Consider the following 20,876-nt stretch of genomic DNA (forward strand, 5'->3'; position numbering starts at 1 on the left):
CCTCCATAGGATCCCCATACCATCACAGAACCCCCTCCATGCTTTACAGTTGGAATTACGCACTGTGGATTCAAGCGTTCATGGGGTAAATGGCTTAAAAACTGACGGAATTTACTTCCAAATATTTGGAACTTGGATTCATCAGTTAGTAAGACTCTTTCCCAATCCTCCGCTGTCCAATGTTGGGGTGTCTTAGCCCACTGAAGCGTTTTCTTCTTGTTAACAGGGCGCAAAAGTGGTTTCCTTGTTGCTACATAACCTTTTCATCTGCCAGTCGTCGTCTCACTGTTGACTCACCCACTGGAGTATCTCTCGTTACGTTTATTCAGCAGTCAACTCAGGGACAGTTTCTAATCTTTTACGTTTACTGGTCACAACCAAATACTTTCCTTGGCGTTCTGATATCTTCCTGGGTGCTCGTGAGTGAGGACGATCTCCATAGGAGCCTGTTTCTTGACGCTGGTGTATGGTTTTGACAACTCTGGTGATGGAAATCATCAGTTTCTTTGCCATCTTGGTGGAATGTGATAATCATTACCCATTATTCATAAGGTTCAAATGGTTCAAATGGCTCTGAGCACTATGGGACTTAAATTCTAACGTCATCAGTCCCCTAGAACTTGGAACTACTTAAACCTAACTAACCTAAGGACATCACACACATCCATGCCCGAGGCAGGATTCGAACCTGCGACCATAGCCATCGTGCGCGTACAGACTGTAACGCGTAGAACCGCTCGCTCACTCTGGCTCATAAGGAATCTGGCGCTTTGTGGTCATTTTCAATTACTTTTGCAGCGTGTTATACCTTTATGCAAACACATCTACAAGTGAACAGAAATATAAACATAGCCATGCGGTCTACTCGCGCCACCTGGCGTGTTTAGTAGGACTGCTTCGACAGGTAACGTTGGTTTACATAAATAGGAACGATACTAGTCTGTACATGTCATTAGTAACCGTTATTTGATCTTGCTATTCCGTATTCTAACAAATAACTCACATAGTGTTTATATATATTTTATATAGTGTAAATAATAATATGTTTACTATAATTGCGATCACACAAACATGTTTTTCAGGCAATTAAATGGAGACTGATGAGGAACAGACAGACACTAATTCTCTGGTGATACGAAAGTATGATCTTCCATGAAGTTGGGAGATATCGATTAATACAGTGTTGACACCAAGTTGTAGAATAGGAGCAGTGCCAAACTGCAAACTGCTATCTGTCACAACAGCAACAGAAGTTTACAGATCAAACACGCACAAACCGCCGTAGATTGGAACATTACAGTACTTAAACCACAAGCACTGCTGTGTAACGCCAGTGGAGAAGTTTTCAGAAGAGAATCTATGGTAAGCAATTTGCTCTAATGTGGGATGTGAATGAGAGGTGTACCAGCCCCACTAGATATTCCTAATGCATTGTGCATCCAACAGTGCACGTGAGATACCAGCCCTGCTAGATGTGCCTAATGGCATTGTTTGTCCAACAGTGTGTTTTACATACCAGCGCTGCTAGATATGCCTAATGGTGTTGTGTGTCCAACAGTCTGCATGACATACCAGTCCTTCTACACACGCCTAATGGTGTTGTCTGTCCAACAGTGCAAGTGACATACCAGCCCTGCTAGATACGCCTAATGGCATTGTGTGTCCAACAATGAGCACCATATACCAGCCATGCCATATATGCGTAATAGACGCGACTGCTACGGTCGCAGGTTCGAATCCTGCCTCGGGCATGGATGTGTGTGATGTCCTTAGGTTAGTTAGGTTTAAGTAGTTCTAAGTTCTAGGGGACTTATGACCACAGATGTTGAGTCCCATAGTGCTCAGAGCCATTTATGCGTAATAGAGTTTTGCAGCCGACAGTATGTGTGTGGCAGGATGTGTGGTGGTCCCTCTGGCCTTCAGAGTGTGTATATTGTGCTGCCTACTCGTAGTTGCACTCCATGCTACCCAGCACAGGAAGTGTTCCTTTCATGGATTCTCGAGTTGTCATGCGACTTGTCCCCTGTGCTCTGCTTGATACCAGCCCCCTAACAATGCGATCACCAAAAGCAACTGACTGCGAGAGAAACTCATGTCTTAAACACCTCGCACCTACTGCACTTCACAACACACTCTCAATTCTACGTTACATTCCTTAGAGACTATTAACCACAACGTTTAATGACAAATTATATGACATGCCCACACTCGGCTTTTTGTGTCTTCTATAATTGCAAGCTAACAACTTTCTGTTATTTGCCTTAATGTGAACACTAGATTATATCCATTCTCATTCTTCTAGATCAACAGAAGGCACACTACTGGCGTCGATGGCACGTCTCTTCGTGTTTTAAAACATGTAACATAAGTGGCAGTGACATCTGATTGACTTCACTTAGGAGCACGAAACTCTTACACCGCCAACAGACCATCAACCTCAGTTTGTGACATAAATTTGAACTTGATACACCAAATTGTTCGAGGGAAAAACGGTTCATAAGACGGACACACAAACCAAATAACTGATGGAAAAGTGAGAGAAAAGATAATTTTTTGTGTTAGATAATTAACTAAACATCTGTCCATATTTGTCAGCTGAGGCAAACCATACAGTGATAACTGAATGATGCAGACAAGAGTATTGGGACAACCTGCATTCTGTGCCACTTTCCATTGTTGCCAGATGTATCGAAGATGGCGGTGATGACGTCATCCAAGATGGTGGCTGTGATATCATCAAAGATGACGGATTTGGGTGGGAACTTTGAATTTTGGTGAGAAGAAGGTCAACTGGGCTACCCGCACTAACATAACCCCCCAAAAAAGGGGGGGAAGTTCAGATTCCAACAGGATAACGAACACATCACACCACAGTTATCTATACTAACCTAAGAAAATGGCAGGAAGATAGGTCACTTGGACTACCTCCACTATCCTACGTCAACTGACCACCACCTTTTCCTAGGAACTTGTGGGGAGTGGACTCGACCTGTGCTTGATGTAAGTCTTTATTATTTTGCAAGCACTATTTTATTTAAACAATTAGAGGCACTACCACCATCCAGTGTGGTCGCCAGGGTGTCCAGACTTCATCTCACCTAGTCACAGTAGCACCACCAGACGGTGCTGTCATCCTCCTGTAATGTAATCGAAGATGGTGGGAGGGAATGGAGGGAAACAATGGGGTCACCATGAAGTCTGGAGTCCAACTGATCTAGTACACAGTACCACCGCCAGAGGGCGCTATAATACATGCCATAATCTAAGATGACCACCATGATGATGCAAGTACCGTTATCCAAGATGGCGGGAAACAGTGTGTCCACCACAAGGTCTGGGTCTAGTACACAGTACCACCACCAGAGTGTGTTGTCATACGTTCTATGATGTAATCCAAAATGACGGTCTGGGGGGGGGGGGGGAAATGGTGGGAAAAGGACTCTGTCTGAGCTGTACATAATTTTCTATTTTGCAGAAAGTGTGTCCATCACAATATCTAGAGTTCAACTGATCTAGTACACAGTACTACCACCAGAGGGTGCTGTCAAACCATGCACAGGTGCCCTCAAGCATGAGGCAGCGACATCCTTTTCATACTTGACACCTAAAGAATTCCTCCTGAAAATAAGTGATCACCTATACACTGTTGCTGACACTACCTGATGGGAGTGAAGACCTATTTGCACAGTGAAGACACCCCAGGGGCGCATGCACCTCCACACCACCATGAGTCACCACCAGATGCAAGCCAGTGTGACCCATCACTCCCTCACTGCTGCTGCCTACACTGACCGGGTGAAAGTTGCGAATATTTTCGAGTATACAGTTAGAGTTCTCCAAGTGTTATACTAACATCACAGAACTCCAGCATGCGCTCATGCCATTCCCATATGCAAGACACTTCTGGGTAGCAAACGTGTTTTCCCATTACTGATGCGATACCTGAGGATACTAACGTCACCATATAGCACAGGGTGCGTTGTTCCTAGCACGACTTGTGAGATGCATGTAACCATGCTTAACCACCCAGCATGACTGATGCAATGCCGTGAAGTGCACATGTGTAGCTACAAACCATCACAAGCGCTTCTAACAAGGTTCTCAGTGTTATACTGAGGTCACATGGCTATGTAAAATAACAGCCAGGTCGACCTCTCGGAAATTGTATAGTGTCCCAGAAAAAGTTAATGCTCGCTTTCTTAATGTCCCAGCTTGTATGCACGAAAAGTCTTGCCCTAACAGAACCTGTTTACGAAAATAACACAGCATAACGTCGAATGCGGTTTTCCTCGTGGTCCTAACATGGCACCCCAACCATTATGTCTTACCCTTCCTGCTTTCAACATACACAAACGTTCTCACCGCTGTGTAGAGATTCCTATATCCCAGCAAAAAGGATGTAAATAAATAGAGAACTATGGTTAGCTCTTATCGAATTTACACTATGAATTACTGATGCTGCAGGTGTGGAAGCACCCTCTACCTTTTTTTCTTTCTTTCTGCAGACCAGACTTTCAGCAGTTATTTTACACAGATCGCTATATTGCACCAGCTATTAAATCTTACAAACTACCCTACATATCGTCAAATATGGAAAAACACTTATTCAATTACACTGCTCTCCCACAGAGGACAGGACCTTCAATATTAGAACGTGAAACCGACCCAAAACCCGTCAATATATCACAGTGTCCCCTACATATTGTCAAATACAGAAAGATTCCCACTCAATTACACTGACCTCCCACCCAGGACAGGAGCTTGAATATTAGAACGTGGAGCCAATCTCCAACCCATCAATATATAACTGCATACTGTGTCGATGTAGTAAACATTCAATTCCTATCCTGCACATACAAAAATCGCCCCTTTTACATCATTTGTACATGTAACGTGAAGTCAAACAGCACAGTACATATATCTACATCTACATCCATACTCCGTAAGCCACCTCACGGTGTGTGGCGGAGGGTATCTTGAGTACCTCTATCTGTTCTCCCTTCTATTCCAGTCTCGTATTGTTCATGGCAAGAAGGATTGTCCGTATGCCTCTGTGTGGGCTCTAATCTCCCTGATTTTATCCTCATGGTCTATTCGCAAGATATACGTAGGAGGCAGCAATATACTACTTGACTCCTTGGTGAAGGTATGTTCTCGAAACTTCAACAAAAGCCCGTACTGAGCTATTGAGCGTCTCTCCTGCAGAGTCTTCCACTGGAGTTTATCTATCATCTCCGTAACGCTTTCGCGATTACTAAATGATCCTGTAACAAATTGCGCTGCTCTCCATTGGATCTTCTCTATCTCTTCTATCAACCCTATCTGGTATGGATCCCACACTGCTGAGCAGTATTCAAGCAGTGGGCGAACAAGTGTACTGTAACCTACTTCTTTCGTTTTCGGATTGCATTTCCTTAGGATTCTTCCAATGAATATCAGTATGGCATCTGACGATCAACTTTATATGATCATTCCATTTTAAATCACTCTTAATGCGTACTCCCAGATAATTTATGGAATTAACTGCTTCCAGTTGCTGACCTGCTATATTGTAGCTAAATGATAAGTGATCTTTCTTTCTATGTATTGGCAGCACATTACACTTGTCTATATTGAGATTAAATTGCCATTCCCTGCACCATGCGTCAATTCGCTGCAGATCCTCCTGCATTTCAGTACAATTTTCCATTGTTACAACCTCCCGACATACCACAGCATCATCCGCAAAAAGCCTTAGTGAACTTCCGATGTCATCCACAAGGTCATTTATGTATATTGTGAATAGCAACGATCCTACGCCACTCCCCTGCCGCACACCTGAAATCACTCTTACTTCGGAAGACTTCTCTCCATTGAGAATGACATGCTGCGTTCTGTTATGTAGGAACTCTTCAATCCATTCACACAATTGGTCTGATAGTCCATAATGTTCTTACTTTGTTCATTAAACGACTGTGGGGAACTGTATCGAACGCCTTGGGGAAGTCAAGAAACACGGCATCTACCTGGGAACCAGTGTCTATGGTCCTCTGAGTCTCGTGGACGAATAGCGCGAGCTGGGTTACACACCATCGTCTTTTTCGAAACCCATGCTGATTCCCACAGAGTAGATTTCTAGTCTCCAGAAAAGTTATTATACTCGAACATAATATGTGTTCCAAAATTCTACTACTGATAGACTTTAGAGATATAGGTCTATAGTGCAATACATCTGTTCGACGTCCCTTCTTGAAAATGGGGATGACCTGTGCCCTTTTCCAACCCTTTGGAACGCTACGCTCTTCTAGAGACATACGGTACACCGCTGCAAGAAGGGGGACAAGTTCTTTCGCGTACTCTGTGTAAAATCGAACTGGTATCCCATCAGGTCCAGCGGCCTTTCCTCTTTTGAGCGATTTTGTTTCTCTATCCCTCTGTCGTCTATTTCGTTGTCATCTGTGCGACAATCTAGAGAAGGAACTACAGTGCAGTCTTCCTCTGTGAAACAGCTTTGGAAAAAGACATTTAGTATTTCGGCCTTTAGTCTGTCATCCTCTGTTTCAGCACCGTTTTGGTCACAGAGTGTCTGGACTTTTGTTTTGATCCACCTACCGCTTTGACATAAGACCAAAATTTCTTAGGAATTCCTGCCAAGTCAGTACATAGAACTTCAATTTCGAATTCATTGAACGTCTCTCGCATAGCCCTCCTCACACTACATTTCGCTTCGCGTAATTTTTGTTTGTCTGCAAGGCTTTGGCTATGTTTATGTTTGCTGTGAAGTTCCCTTTACTTCCGCAGCAGTTTTCTAACTCGGTTGTTGTACGACGGTGGCTCTTTTCCATCTCTTACGATCTCGCTTGGCACATACTCATCTAACACATATTGTACGATGGTTTTGAACTTTGTCCACTGATCCTCAACACTATCTGTACTTGAGACAAAACTTTTGTGTTGAGCCATCAGGTACTCTGAAATCTGCTTTTTGTCACTTTTCCTAAACACAAAAATCTTCCTACCTTTTTTAATATTTTTGTTTATGGCTGAAATCATCGATGCAGTAACCGCTTTATGATCGCTGATTCCCTGTTCTGCGTTAACTGTTTCAAATAGTTCGGGTCTGTTTGTCACCAGAAGTCTAATATGTTATCGCCACGAGTTGGTTTCCTGTTTAACTGCTCAAGGTAGTTTTCAGAATAAGCACTTTAAAAATTTTCACTGGATTCTTTGTCCCTGCCATCCGTTATGAACGTTTGAGTCTCCCAGTCTATATCCGGCCAATTAAAATCTCCATCCAGAACTATAACATAGTGGGGAAATCTACTCGAAGTATTTCAAATAACTTCCGGGAATTCAGCCAGGTAACACTTTCAGCGACCGCCGATATTTCGGCAGGAGAACATCGAGCTAACGTTACGCAACAGTTTCTTCGTGATAACAACTTTGAAGTGATTCCTCATGCGCCCTACTCACCTGACCTGGCTCCTAGTGACTTTTGGCTTTTTCCAACAATGAAAGACACTCTCCGTGGCCGCACATTCACCAGCTGTGCCGCTATTGCCTCAGCGATTTTCCAGTGGTCAAAACAGACTCCTAAAGAAGCCTTCGCCGCTGCCATGGAATCTTGGCGTCAGCGCTGTGAAAAATGTGTTCGTCTGCAGGGCGATTACGTCGAGAAGTAACGCCAGTTTCATCGATTTCGGGTGAGTAGTTAATTAGAAAAAAAAAATCGGAGGCCTTAGAACTTGAATGCACCTCGTATTATCAGACCATGATGCAACCTCGTGATAAAATCGCTGAATTTTGAAAGTGATTTGGCTAAGGAATGTGGTATGTAAGCGGTATTTGCGACTCCCGCACGCCACCCCAGCTAGATATTTATATAGTACTTGTAACGTGTTATGTCTCGATACCACGTCAGAGGTTCTGCAATACGTTCACTGAGTTATAGGCGATGACTGATTGAGAAGGATCACAAACAGAAGTACTAGATGATGTGCTGATTGAGGTCATAAGGAAACGTACACTAGCTTATCAGATCTCTAGTGTTCGCTACCTGCTAGAAATGATATCCACGGTTTGGAATCAAGTCTTTCCATTCAAGTACATACCTGCTGTGAATCCTATTGACAAATGATTTAATGATTACAACCGCTACTCAATCACATTCCTGCCACTTTCATAACTTGAAACGAGTCACCTTTCTCGAACCTGGCTGTTACAGAAAATTCCGACGTGGTATTAGTCACCCCCTATGCATCTTGCAACTGCTGTCGTTTCTACAGTTTTGCGCATGTGTTCGTTCCAATTTAAGTCGGAACTGAGCAGATGTCGGAGAAAGACATATCCACCACCTTCTGCAACCCGTCTAGAAACAGAACGACCTGAATTAGTGCAACAGAACTGTGTTTTGACCATTTGGTGGAAATGCGCGGATTGTGGTGCTTCTCCAAACTGGATACAGATACTACAGTCCGAATCAGGTGTCCATCCAAATCTAGCAGCCCGACATGCTATCGTCGTTATTCTCCACCCCCGAACATAGAAGCTCCACTAACCACATCTGATATAGAGCTCACCTAGCCACCATTGCTTGCACGATGACGCATAGCTGTGGTGTGGTCCAGCACGGAGAGAGAGATTTTGCAATGCTTCCCAGAATTGCACAGCGTGCATCCCTCCTAGCATCCCTAATGGAACACTCCATTCCTCACTGAATTTACACCTGCTGCTGGTGTGGGACGATCCTATTAAACATGCAGGTACTGATCCACTCCAGAGGCGAGTTTAAAGTTTCGTCACTTGCACTGTAGGACGATGACTGTATTCCAGGACTGTATTGAAAATCGCAAGAGACGCTCCCTGTGGCCCTGTCTCGTTGCTTGAAACAATATTTTTCTCAGCTGTAGCGCACTTTGTACACTGCCTTACATTTTGTTTTTCTGCCACTAATTCAAGGTCTCATCAGGTCTAAACTGACATTAAGACTTTCTGATCCACAGCCCCTCACAGAAAACTAGACATCGCACAGTGTAAATCATATTGCTATTGCGGCTACCATAACACGCCACACACACTGGATGATTTTAAATAAAAGCGAGTTACAACATAAGCAAACTAGCGGGGTTTTTGCGGCGTTGTGATTTTTTTTTTTTCGAAATAGTCTTTTCGATTTGTGCTGCTCTGTCAATTTCTGTGCTTGACGATCCCCACTGAAGTACTGGAAGGCGTCATTTATGTGGGTGTCATAAATCATGTGAGAAGCGTGAGAAGCGTGCGATGCTGGGTCTTATTTGTTGACATTGTCATCATAAATTGGTACATCTAACCAATGGTTGTTGATGACTGTGGTTTACCGAATATACAGTGATGTCCTTGTACTACTTTACTGTCACACCTGGTGTGGTATGGCAGTTCAATGATTGTAGTAAGTTGATGATTGCCGACGACTGTCGTGCATTATATGTGCAGTGACGTCTTGGTACTCCACACCTGTTTCTGTATGGCAGTTTGGTGATGTGGTGTGGAGAATGATATTCATTTAGCTTAATCCATTTCTTGATAATGTTTGTTGGTACAAGATTAATATGCTGTTTGACGTTCGTTCGCATTCTTTTGACTGTGCAAGATTTATATTTTGAAAGATGGCTGTAGTGGTTACCATGCCTCAAAGTTCATGGAAAGACTTTTGTAATAATTTTTAGTATAGGAGGAAAACGTATTTTTCGCTCTTCTGCTCTACTTCGCCTTGCGACTTCTGGTCTTCTCTTCTTTCTTGCATTCTTCTGTTCTTGTTTGTCTAGGAATATGTGAATTTTAATGTATGAGAGATCTAGGATTTGTAGGATTTGACTGCCTTTTCCAAATATTATTTGATGAGTTTGTATATCTTAGTATTTCTTGTAGCTTGATTGTAGTCTCTCGTATCATGATTCTCCCCACGCTCGTCCCTTGAGTAACAGTGTTGTGACATATGAAATGTCCGGTCTGTGCGTTGTCCTCCTGAAGTCCAACCTGGTGGCCCTGCATTTCCAGTATCCCGTTGGTCTTCACATCGTTATCATTGCCCTAAGTGCTTTCTCAGCATGTCTGTACCCTCTCTGTCGCTATCTCGAAGCATCTGGTGTTGAGGGAGCTGGCGATTTGTTGTCGCTATGATGCGTAGATTTCTTTTTTCTTGTTTTAGAGGAGTTTATTATCGATACTTGCAACAACTTATAACTCTACATAATGCAAAAATGTTTTAACAGATAATCTAATTAAAGCATATATATATATTGTTAGTTTTCTATCTCTCTTTCTTTCTTTTAATTAATGTGGTAATTTGTTGATTACTTAATTAGCTTTTATTTAGTGATTAGTATAAGATATGAGGTTTCTTTTGCCCATTTGTGTCTTTTCTTTTCTTTTACTGTTCTTTTCATTCGCATGCTTTTAAATGACTCACGTGGTAGATGCCGATACACTTACCGGTTCTTACCTGTTTTTAGGTTCATTAACTCCACGGTATTTTCGCGAGCGATTCTGGAAATTATCATCAGCTTTTTATAGTCTGGAAAAAAGTTACGGCATTTAATTTGGCTCTTGTGTGAAAGGCAATGAGTCTTTACGAATACTTTCTGACCCAAGGTGAAGCGTTTCTTTGTAGCAAACTTGCCTTGGGTAATCTTACGTCTCATTGCTGCTGACCGAATGTTCCGTAAGGCAGAAGCGACGATTTGTCTGTGTTTTGTTTTCATTTGCGATACTCTGCTCTGTTCCATCATGATCTTTCACTTGATTCTCGTCAAATATATCGCTAAGTCCCGTCAACAGTTCTTCATCGCCCAATTCTTCAGCAGACGGAAGTGGTGGCAGTTCATCCTCACTTTCAGAATTTTCCCCCTCTATGCTGTTTTCCCAGGTCCTGTAGCGTAATTCGAGTGTATCTGGTGCTGACTCTTTATCGGAAATTTTCGTAAGTCCCTGTTTATCTGAATTGTGGCTATTGTCAGTTTTTTCTAATTTTGATTTATCTGCTTGGAAGAAACGATTGTTTTGTTTTGATTGTGTTAATGGGTGGACGTTAGTTTGCCTAACCTCTTCTGTACTTTCCTGTCAATCTTTACGATTTTCAGGATTCTGTGGCCTTACTTCTGGTTCCCCTTTGCTGTGTTGTTCTTGTCTCAGTGTACCATGATTCTGTCTGTAATTATTCGCACCCTGGTCTTGCCAGATGCTGTTTCTGGCATCGTGACCGATTTCAAAGTACCCTTGACCGTTGGCATTTGGTTCCTAAACCCATATCCACCACTGTATGAGTGTCCATTACCATTCCAATTCCGGTACCAATTATTCTGGTTCCCGTTTCTATGCCAATTACCTCCATTATGCCACTGTCCTGCGCTGTTAAATTGCCTGAAATTAGTATTATTAGGATTAAAATTATTATTATTAGAATATTCGTTCCTAGTCCTCTCCTTTTGCTGTTCCCTTTCCTTTCTTTTTTCTTTCATCTCGTTTTCTTTAAATATGAGTTCGAGCTCCCTTAAGACCTCTTTGAATTCCTCGGTATTTTCATTTTTTCGTACAGTCGCCTGTTGATACTTTACCGGTAACTCCATTCTACATAGACGTATCATTTCTCCGTTACTGTATGGTTTATCTAAGCATTGATTCTTTTCGTCCATTGTGTCAAAGAATTTTACAACGCTTTTTTCCCCTCAGTTTTCATATGGTGTCATCTGAAGTAACTCGTATTTCATTTTGTTTTGCGCTTCCTTAGACCAATATCTTTGGAGAAATGCTGTTCTGAACTGTAGGTAAGACGTACAGCGATCTTTTGCATCACCTCCGCTGCGGTCCCTGACGTGTGTGCACAAATAAAGTCAAGTTTGTGAGCCTAGCTCCTATGATTTGGCAAGCCTACCTGGAATTGATCGATCAATTTGCGTGCATCCAAGCTACCGCCTTGTTCCTTGAAATGTTGGAATTTTCTAACTGTCAGAAAGTGGTCTGTATTGTATCTACTCATAAATCCGGGTTTTGCCTGATTCAAAGACTCAAATAATCTGCCATTCCTTGTGTTGTCTTGCCTATTCTCAGGCAATCCACTGCCTGTCTATCTATTCTCAATTTCCTGGCCCATATTCGCATCATATCGTAATACTGGTGAACAAAGGTGTTGTTCGTTTGTCTCTACACTCGCCGTTCGCGGTACTGTACCTGTGTTACTGTTATATTGTGTCATCGGGTTTACTGGTTCAGTCGCTTGTCTTTCCATTGGTATCGGCTGACTGTATGTGTCCCATTTTTCTAGACGCTTTGCCTGGTTCTGTGGCGTGTCATGTGTCACTTTAGTCGGGGCCTTCTGTTTCGACTTCTGCGCAAATGTTACTTCTGGTCTTTGTTCTACTTGAACTTTCTTAGACGGCGCGTGTTCATGTACTGAATTAATGCTTGACGTATCAGTTGTTTCGCTACAGGTGTAATCGGTTTCGATCTTTTCTTCGATAGTTTGTATCGACTTCGTTCGAAGCTTTTCAAACTGATCTTTGTTTTTAAGTTTTATTTTATTGATCCGCTGATCATACTTTTTCAGTGCAACTTGTGCGACCTTGCTTTGAATCACTTGTTTTTCCGAAATTTGTATTGCTGTTCGAGTGACCTATTTCGCAAAACGTTCCACCTTTTTGTCAGCGTTTACGATGTCCAATTGGACCTTGTCCACGTCAGTGCGTATCTGCAGCTGACCTTGTGTTAGTACCTGAATTCTTTCCCTAGATTATTTCGCGTCTTCATTTATCTGAGTGATCTGACTATCAATTCTGGCGATCCCTTCTTCCATCTGGATTTTAACCAGTTGAATCTGTGTCTTAATCTCTTGTTTCAATTTTCAAAGAGTCTTCTGCTGTGTTTCTCACCTTGTGAAAACCAAACTGATTGTTACACAGGAGAGCGAGTTTTTCGAAGTAGCTTCTTATTTGTGTGTGTGTAGCAGTACTTCAAATATCTTTGAAAATATTGGCACAATTCAGAATACTCTGTAGCTATCGGGATGCTCTTTGTCCCCTGGAATAACTTTTGATACCTTGAATGATTCAGAAATACTCCAAATTCTAAACATTTATTAAAAAGAAAAGCTAATGGTGTAGAGACTGAGTGTAATATCTTTCTGATGATATAATTTGACAACCAATAGCAAATGGTACTTTTAGAATGTGAAAATTTATAATATCAGCAGATGTGTTAATATACCATTGAAATACATGGTCACCTGACAGTGGGGCTTTAATCAGGTCCATTGCTCATGAACTTGTTGGTTTAATATTGTTTTCTATTTCTTAAATACACTTTAAAAAGTAGTGATTTCATTCCTCGGCGTCTAGCAGAGTTGCTTGTGTGCATTTTAGTGTGCTCTTGTTTTATTATTGGCCATGCTGCCTTGCATTTATTTGGGGCCCTTTCCATATAGTTTTCCACTGCCAGTTTTAGCCATGAGGAGCTTAAATTTGCAGAACTTCTTGTATTTAAGACAGGTCCTATAAATGTTCTCCCTCTGTTCTGTCCTTTAGGTACAGGCATGCTTATGTACCTTGTACAGTATGAGCATGTTTTCTCTGATTTTCGAAAGTTCTTGAGAAAGCTTGTACAGCCTTTTGTTTTTAGGTGCACTTGGAGATTTTTTTCTGGAAACTAAGAATACCATAAATCTGTACATTTATTTAGAAAGTTATCAAAGCTCAATTCAGCTCCCCTCTTCTCCAATTGACTATTACATATCAAGTCCTACTTTGCACTACCTAGACTCTCAATAAACTCTCTTATGTACTCTTCCTTTTGACCTCTCACCAGTACCACTTCAAGTTGCTCGATTTTAATTGGTTACCTGTTATATGGTGTGAGGAGCCTGCCAGACCCTCTCCTGCAAGCCTGAGTGTGAGGTCTCCCCTATGGAAATTCACTACAATAATGTCTATGCACACATTCTTATGTGTAGTACAATTACACACATCCAAAAATGTTTTGCATCAACTCAGTTCGGAGAGTTACAAAACCTGTACACAAAATTGGAATAGAATCAACATAAACATCATTTCTGCTCTTTTTATTGCTCATGAAAACCACTCATTGCATATTGTACCACCATGTGGCGAGACCTTCACAGGTGGAGGTCCAGATTGCAGTACACACCAGTGACTCTAATACCCAGTAGCACGTCCTCTTGCACTGATGCATGGCTGTATTCATTGTTGCATACTATCCACAAGTTCATCAAGGCATTGTTGGTCCAGATTGTCCCACTCCTCAATGGCGATTCGGCGTAGATCCCTCAGAGAGGTTGGAGGGTCACATCGTCCATATACAGCACTTTTCAGTCTGTCCCAGGCATGTTCGATAGGGTTCATGTCTGGAGAACATGCTGCCCACTCTAGTCGAGCGATGTCGTAATCCTGAAGGAAGTCATTCACAAGATGTGCTAGATGGAGGCGCGAATTGTCGTCCATGAAGAAGAACGCCTCCCCGATATGCTGCCAATATGGTTGCACTATCGGTCGGAGGAAGGCATTCACGTATCGTTCGTTATGGCATTTTTCATGATCACTAGCGGCGTACATCGGCCCCACATAATGCCACTTCAAAACAGCAGGGAACCTTCAAGTTGCTGCACTAGTTGGACAGTGTTTCTAAGGCGTTCTGCCTGACTGGCTTGCCTCCAAACACATCTCTGATTGTCTGGTTGGAGGGATACGCGACACTCATTGGTGAAGAGAACATGATGCCAATCCTGAGAGGTCCATTCGGCATGTTGTTGGTTCCATCTGTACTACGCTGCATGGTGTCGTGGTTGCAAAGATGGACCTCGCCATGGACGTCGGGGGTGAAGTTGCGCATCATGCAACCTATTGTGCACGACGTCCTGTGGCTGCATGAAAAGCAGTATTCAACATGGTGGCGTTGCTGTCAGGGTTCCTCCGAGCCATAATCCGTAGGTAGCGGTCATCCACTGGAATAGTAGCCTTTGAGCGGCCTGAGCAAGGCATATTAACAGTTCCTGTCTCTCTGTACCTCGTCCATGTCCGAACAACATCGATTTGGTTCACTCTGAGACAGCTGGACACTCTCCTTGTTGAGAGCCCTTCCTGGCACGAAGTAACAATGCAGACGCGACCATCTAGGCATGGTTGAACTACAGACCACATGAGCTGTGTACCTCCTTCCTGATGGAATGACAGGAACTGATCAGCTGTCAGACCCCCATCTGTCTAATACGTGGTGCTCATGCACGGTTGTTTACATCTTTGGACAGGTTTAGTGATATCTCCAAACAGTCAAAGGGACTGTGTCTGTGATAAAATATCCACAGTCAACAGGAATTCTGGGAACTGGGGTGATGCAAACCTTTTTTTGATGTGTCGATTTGTATAACATAGGTCCAATGATAATAGCTTATTCAGAAATGTTCTTGTAACTAGCCCCTCTGTGCTTGCCATTTCTGCGTTGAAATCACCACATATAGCAATTAAAGGCTTATTATTAAAGATCTTTTAACTACTAGCTCAAATTTTTCAAGAAAGATCTTTATTTCTCACAGAAGCTTACATCTCAAATACAGAAGAAATACATAATAAATGACCAGACAAACATCAGCAACCAGGCTGTATTTAAACGAATAAAACATATTGTAGGGAAAGAACAACCCACTAGACACCACAAAATAATACCACAAACTAGACAATACCTCCACCCTGGATCATACACCACTGTGCCATAATAAAGCAATAATTTACACACTCAGTAGTCGAGACATGATACCTTCACACACACACGCACACACACACACACACACACACACACACACACACACACACACACACACACTAGTCGTAAAATATAAACACTAACAGCGCGATAGCAGATACTCCCACCGTTACCAAAACAAACAAAAGAAGCACGCATCTCCTAATAACAAAACAAAACACACAAAATGGCGAGACCACACTAGTACTTCTCAACACAGAAACGTGAATATTTAGTATAGTGAAAGCGCTGGGTACTAAATACCGGAAATATACACGTGGATGAACAACAAGAATAAAGTAAACAATAACAAAAACCGTTAGTAACCATTAGAATTGAAACTGTTTTAGTAGTAAGTAAAGCGTACGAACTGTTCATTATCCTAGCAAACAAAATTGTAAAGAAAAAAAACCATATTGTCAAAGTGGCAACTGAAGATGGTTTAGAATAAAGCGAACTGCGTCTGTCTTAAAAAAACTTCACTGCAGTTGCAAAAAACAGCAATTAATCTATAAAACTTGCGTATCTGCACCTGCGGAAAAATGAGGCCGAGAAAGAAAGAGGACAACATGTATACGAAATGAAAGTGTACATGTACCGATTTCCCAAATGCGACAAAATGAGAAATCGCTGGCAAGGTGTAGTACCCAGAAAGGATTTTGTGCATGCACATCATGTGAGTAAATGACGATAAATTTGTAATGTGTTATTTGTTTTCATCACATCACATATGTCAGCTGTTTTTAAAAACAGTTCTGTCATATCTTTATATCTTCTTAATTTAACTGTATAGGCTAAAAGATTAATACCATGCTGGCTGTAGAATGTTAGGCGTTAGAGTAAAAGCGTTGTCAACGGATAGTGCTATTACAACACGACGTGGCATGGACTCGACTAATATCTGCGGTAGTGCTGGAGGGAATTGACATCATGAACCCTGCAGGGTTGTCCATAAATCCGTAACAGTAAGAGGGGGTGAGGATCTCTCCTGAACAGCACATTGCAAGGCATCCCATTTGGAAATTTATGGTATGGTCTTATGGGACCAAACTGCTGAGGTCGTCGGTCCCTAAACCTACACACTGCTTAATCCAACTTAAAGTAATTTACGTTGTGGACAACACACACACCCATGCCCGAGGAAGGACTCGATCCTCCGACGGCGGGAGCCGCACTGACCGTGACAAGACGCCCATGACCGCGCTGCTACTCCAAGTGGCAAAGCATCCCAGATATGCTCAATAAATGTTCGAGGCTGGGGAATTTGGTGGCCAGTAGAAGTGTTTAAACTCAGAAGAGTGTTCCTGGAGCCAGTCTGTAGCAATTCTGGACGTGTGACGTGTCGCGTTGTCCTGCTGGAATAGCTCAAGTCCATCGGAATGCATAGTGGATATGAATGAATGAAGGCGGTCAGATTTGTCACTTGTCAGAATCGTATCAAGACTTATCAGGGGTCCCATATCACTCCAGCTGCACAAGCCCACCATTACAGAGCCCCCACCAGCTTGAATAGTCCCCTGCTGACATGCATTGTCCATGGATACCTGAGGTTGTCTCCATACCCGAACATGTCTGTCCGCTGAATACAATTTGAAAGGAGACTCGTCCGACCAGGCAACATGTTTCCAGTCATCAACAGTCCAATGACGCTGTTGACAGGCCCTGGCAAGGCGTAAAGCTTTATGTCATGCAGTCACCAAGGATACACGAGTGGCTCTGAAAGCCATTATAAATGATGTTTCATTGAGTGGTTCACATGTCGACACTTGTTGATGTCTCAGCATTGAAATCTGCAGCAAATTGCGGAAGGGTTGCACTTTGGTCACATTGAACGATTATCTTCAGTCGTCGTTGGTCCCTTTCTTGCAGGATCTTTTTCCTGCCGCAGCGATGTTGGAGATTTGATGATTTAGCGGATTCACGATATTCACAGTACACTCGTGAAATGGTCGCACGGGAAAATCCACACTTCATCCCTACCTCGGAGATGCTGTGTCCCATTGCTTGTGTGCCGACTATAATACCACGTTCAAACTCACTTAAATCTTTGGTAACCTCTCGTTGTAGCACCAGTAACATATCTAACAATTGCACCAGACACCTGTTGTCTTATACAGGCGCTGCCGATCGCAGCGCCGTATTCTGCCTGGTTTCATTACCTCTGTATTTGAATACGCATGCCTATACCAGTTTCTTTGGTGCTGTAGTGTATAAATTTCCTATGAAAGTAAATTGTTTTCACGATACCAAAAGTATTCTGAACTCTGTTGAAAACTGCGCATATCCAGATTTTGAAGATATGGAGCACTTATGTGAGATAATACATGGTACTTTATATATGCTTATTGAAGACGCTGATGATAAAGGCTTTTATTAAAGTTTGTAAAGCTTTAAATACAACTTGTGTGTAACAGGCACAGACTAACATACAAACAAGACAACTTGCAGGTTTTCTCTCATACGGAAATTATTTATCCAGCTGCTTACAGGTTCATGATGGAATCTGGAAACCTGCTACATAATGTGCCATCCAAGCACAGTTCCTTTTGATCCACCTTTTCCTGTAGTGATGCAACAGAACAGCCTACTTTTATGGTTTGTGAGTTCCTTCAATGTAGCTACCATTGACTTTCTTCATGATTACTTCTACATCCATTCTAAAAATTATTGTTACCTGTAAATACCATCATAAACAGAAATTGGCTGGTGTATGCTGAGGTGTGAAACGAGAGTAGCCTAGCACCATAATTTCTCCCGAGGGGCTGAGGGTGAGGGTGGACGCCACCACACAGATGGACCTTCCCTGGACAGTGCAGAGATGCTGGAGTCCATGGAGGGGATTCCATAAGAAGACGGAGAAAATACACCAGCTTCAGCAGCAACATTCCGCCGTGACTTCTTCTCGACGTTACTTCCTGGCTTTGCTCTTTTGTAGGATGAGCAGCTTGACTGCTTTACTTACATCCTCTAAACATTTTTTTTTTCGCTGTGAAATCTCGTTTCGTTTCTTCTGATCTCAAGGTCACTTGTAGTAGTTGCTGATTGATGGTTCCGATTTTTTATCATCGGAATTCCGGTAATCTGGTGCAACTCAGAGGAGGTGCAGTGCCTTGTTTTGAATTGTCTACAGTTTTCTCAGTGACATATGAATACTTTCGGTAAGATGCAGTTGGGTTCGCTGTTGATAAATACTTCTTCTGCCATCCAGTCTATGCGCTTTCACTACTGTGTTCATCTTGGCAACATCCCAAAGTCCATTACTCGTCACCAGTCTTTGAATATGGTTCACATAGTAATTTTTCGAGGGTGCTCATCTTTCAAACTGATGTAGAACACTGGGCCAATCTGGAACAGAGAGGCATTCATTTTATTCAGTGTATTCAGAAAGGACAATGGCATCAGAACCGGACGCTTTTCTTCTGTCATTTGAGGGGATACCCTCTGAGAGAAGGTCAAGATTATGGTTTATTGGTGTGATGTGAAGCCATACATTCTCCCCCATTTAAGGTGTTTTTGGCGATTGCGTTTTTTCCACCTCTTCCCACTGTACAGCAGACTTTCCATGTGGTGAATATGCACACCCACTCTATGAGGGGAGCTGCCATGTGCTGCTGCCCATGTGTGTTAATTTTCATGACCATCACTCTCCATGCTCACTGGATTTCCTTGTTTATAAGAAGGTAAAGAAAATCCAGCAGTGTAAGTCCCTTGCTCAGTTGTCCTACAGCAAATCTTGTCAGAAAAATGACTATCTTCACCCTGCATCTACAACATCTAAGTTCGCCTTTCCCTCATTACCTCTCCTCTCCCCCTTCCCTGTGTTTCCCACGCCCTTCACTCCAGTTGCCATTTCCCCTACATGTTTGGAGAAGTGTCCCCCTTCTCTGGCACCTACTGGTGATGGGGTCTGCTCCTGGGACCTGTTCTACCGGTGTCTCCCAGACTAGAGGCCTGCTGCCACAAGTCAGCTGAAGGACCCACATTCTGTGTGCCCCAAATTTGCCTGCTCACTCTCAGTTCCACATCTCGTTGATGCCTGCTCTCTCCCCAGGCCCTACCCTCTTTGGACTATGAAAGAGGTGGTGGAGGAGGAGGAAGAGGAGGGTCAGCAGAGAAGGTAAAGCAATCTAAGTCCCAGAACAAGGCCCCTCCTCTGCCCTCAGAGGAGCCGACTCTCCCTTCGCAACCTGAGTCTGACCTCTTGTTTATTAATGTCACCCTGCCCTTGTTAGTTATGGATGTTGACCCAGTGGCGTGACTGGCTCTGGCCTGTTTGCCTCTCATTTGTATTCCTGTTCTGTGCTTATTCAATGGGACTTTAGTAGCTACTCCTCTCACCCTCCTGTCTTCCAGTCCCTTAATTTCTCTAATTTTGCCGGAATCTCATTTTACTGGTGGTCATTCTCTAACCCTTCAGGGTTCCATTTCGTCTGTCAAAACCCAGTTGGCCCTTTGACGGCTTCTGGTGGCGTTTGCATGTTGGTCCATATGGACATTGTTAACACATGCCTCTCCCTTAAGGAGACCCAGAACGATCCATGTCCTCCATGTTAATTTCAGCAAATAGAAGGAACATTTTTTCTAAAGCCATTAAACATATTGCTCTCCAATTTGGACTACATGTTCAGTGAATATTTCTCTACAAAGTTGTAGTGCCATGTTAAGAAATATTTATTGGTTTTTGTTTTACAATTTTTTTAAACATATGCTTATTTTTTTCTCTAAAATTTTGCTCTTTTTCTTCTATAACTCTTTAATCATACAATATTTTTTTACAATTTGTTATAAAAATGAAGGAAAAGAAGTAAACAATATTGTGTATAAATTTCATTGATATACTGTTAGCACTTTTTGGGAAAATGTTCCTCGAAGATGAAAATTTTAAAGTTGCACGAAATGGCTTCTAAAGTTTTTAATACATACCTGCCCCATATGATGGATTATCAGCATCCTCTTATTTTTCCAGTGTTAATTTCATTTTCACTGGTCTTTTCTTCCCTTTTGCAACATGTTGTAGGCTTTTGTCTCTTCTTCCTGCACCTTTTGTCTTTCTTCATCAATTAGACGCATTGTGGAAATAGTGTTGTGTCCTGGTTGGAAACCTAAATGTTTCAGCA

Source organism: Schistocerca serialis, unplaced genomic scaffold (genome assembly GCF_023864345.2).
Source record: "Schistocerca serialis cubense isolate TAMUIC-IGC-003099 unplaced genomic scaffold, iqSchSeri2.2 HiC_scaffold_1406, whole genome shotgun sequence".
Lineage (NCBI taxonomy): Eukaryota > Metazoa > Arthropoda > Insecta > Orthoptera > Acrididae > Schistocerca > Schistocerca serialis.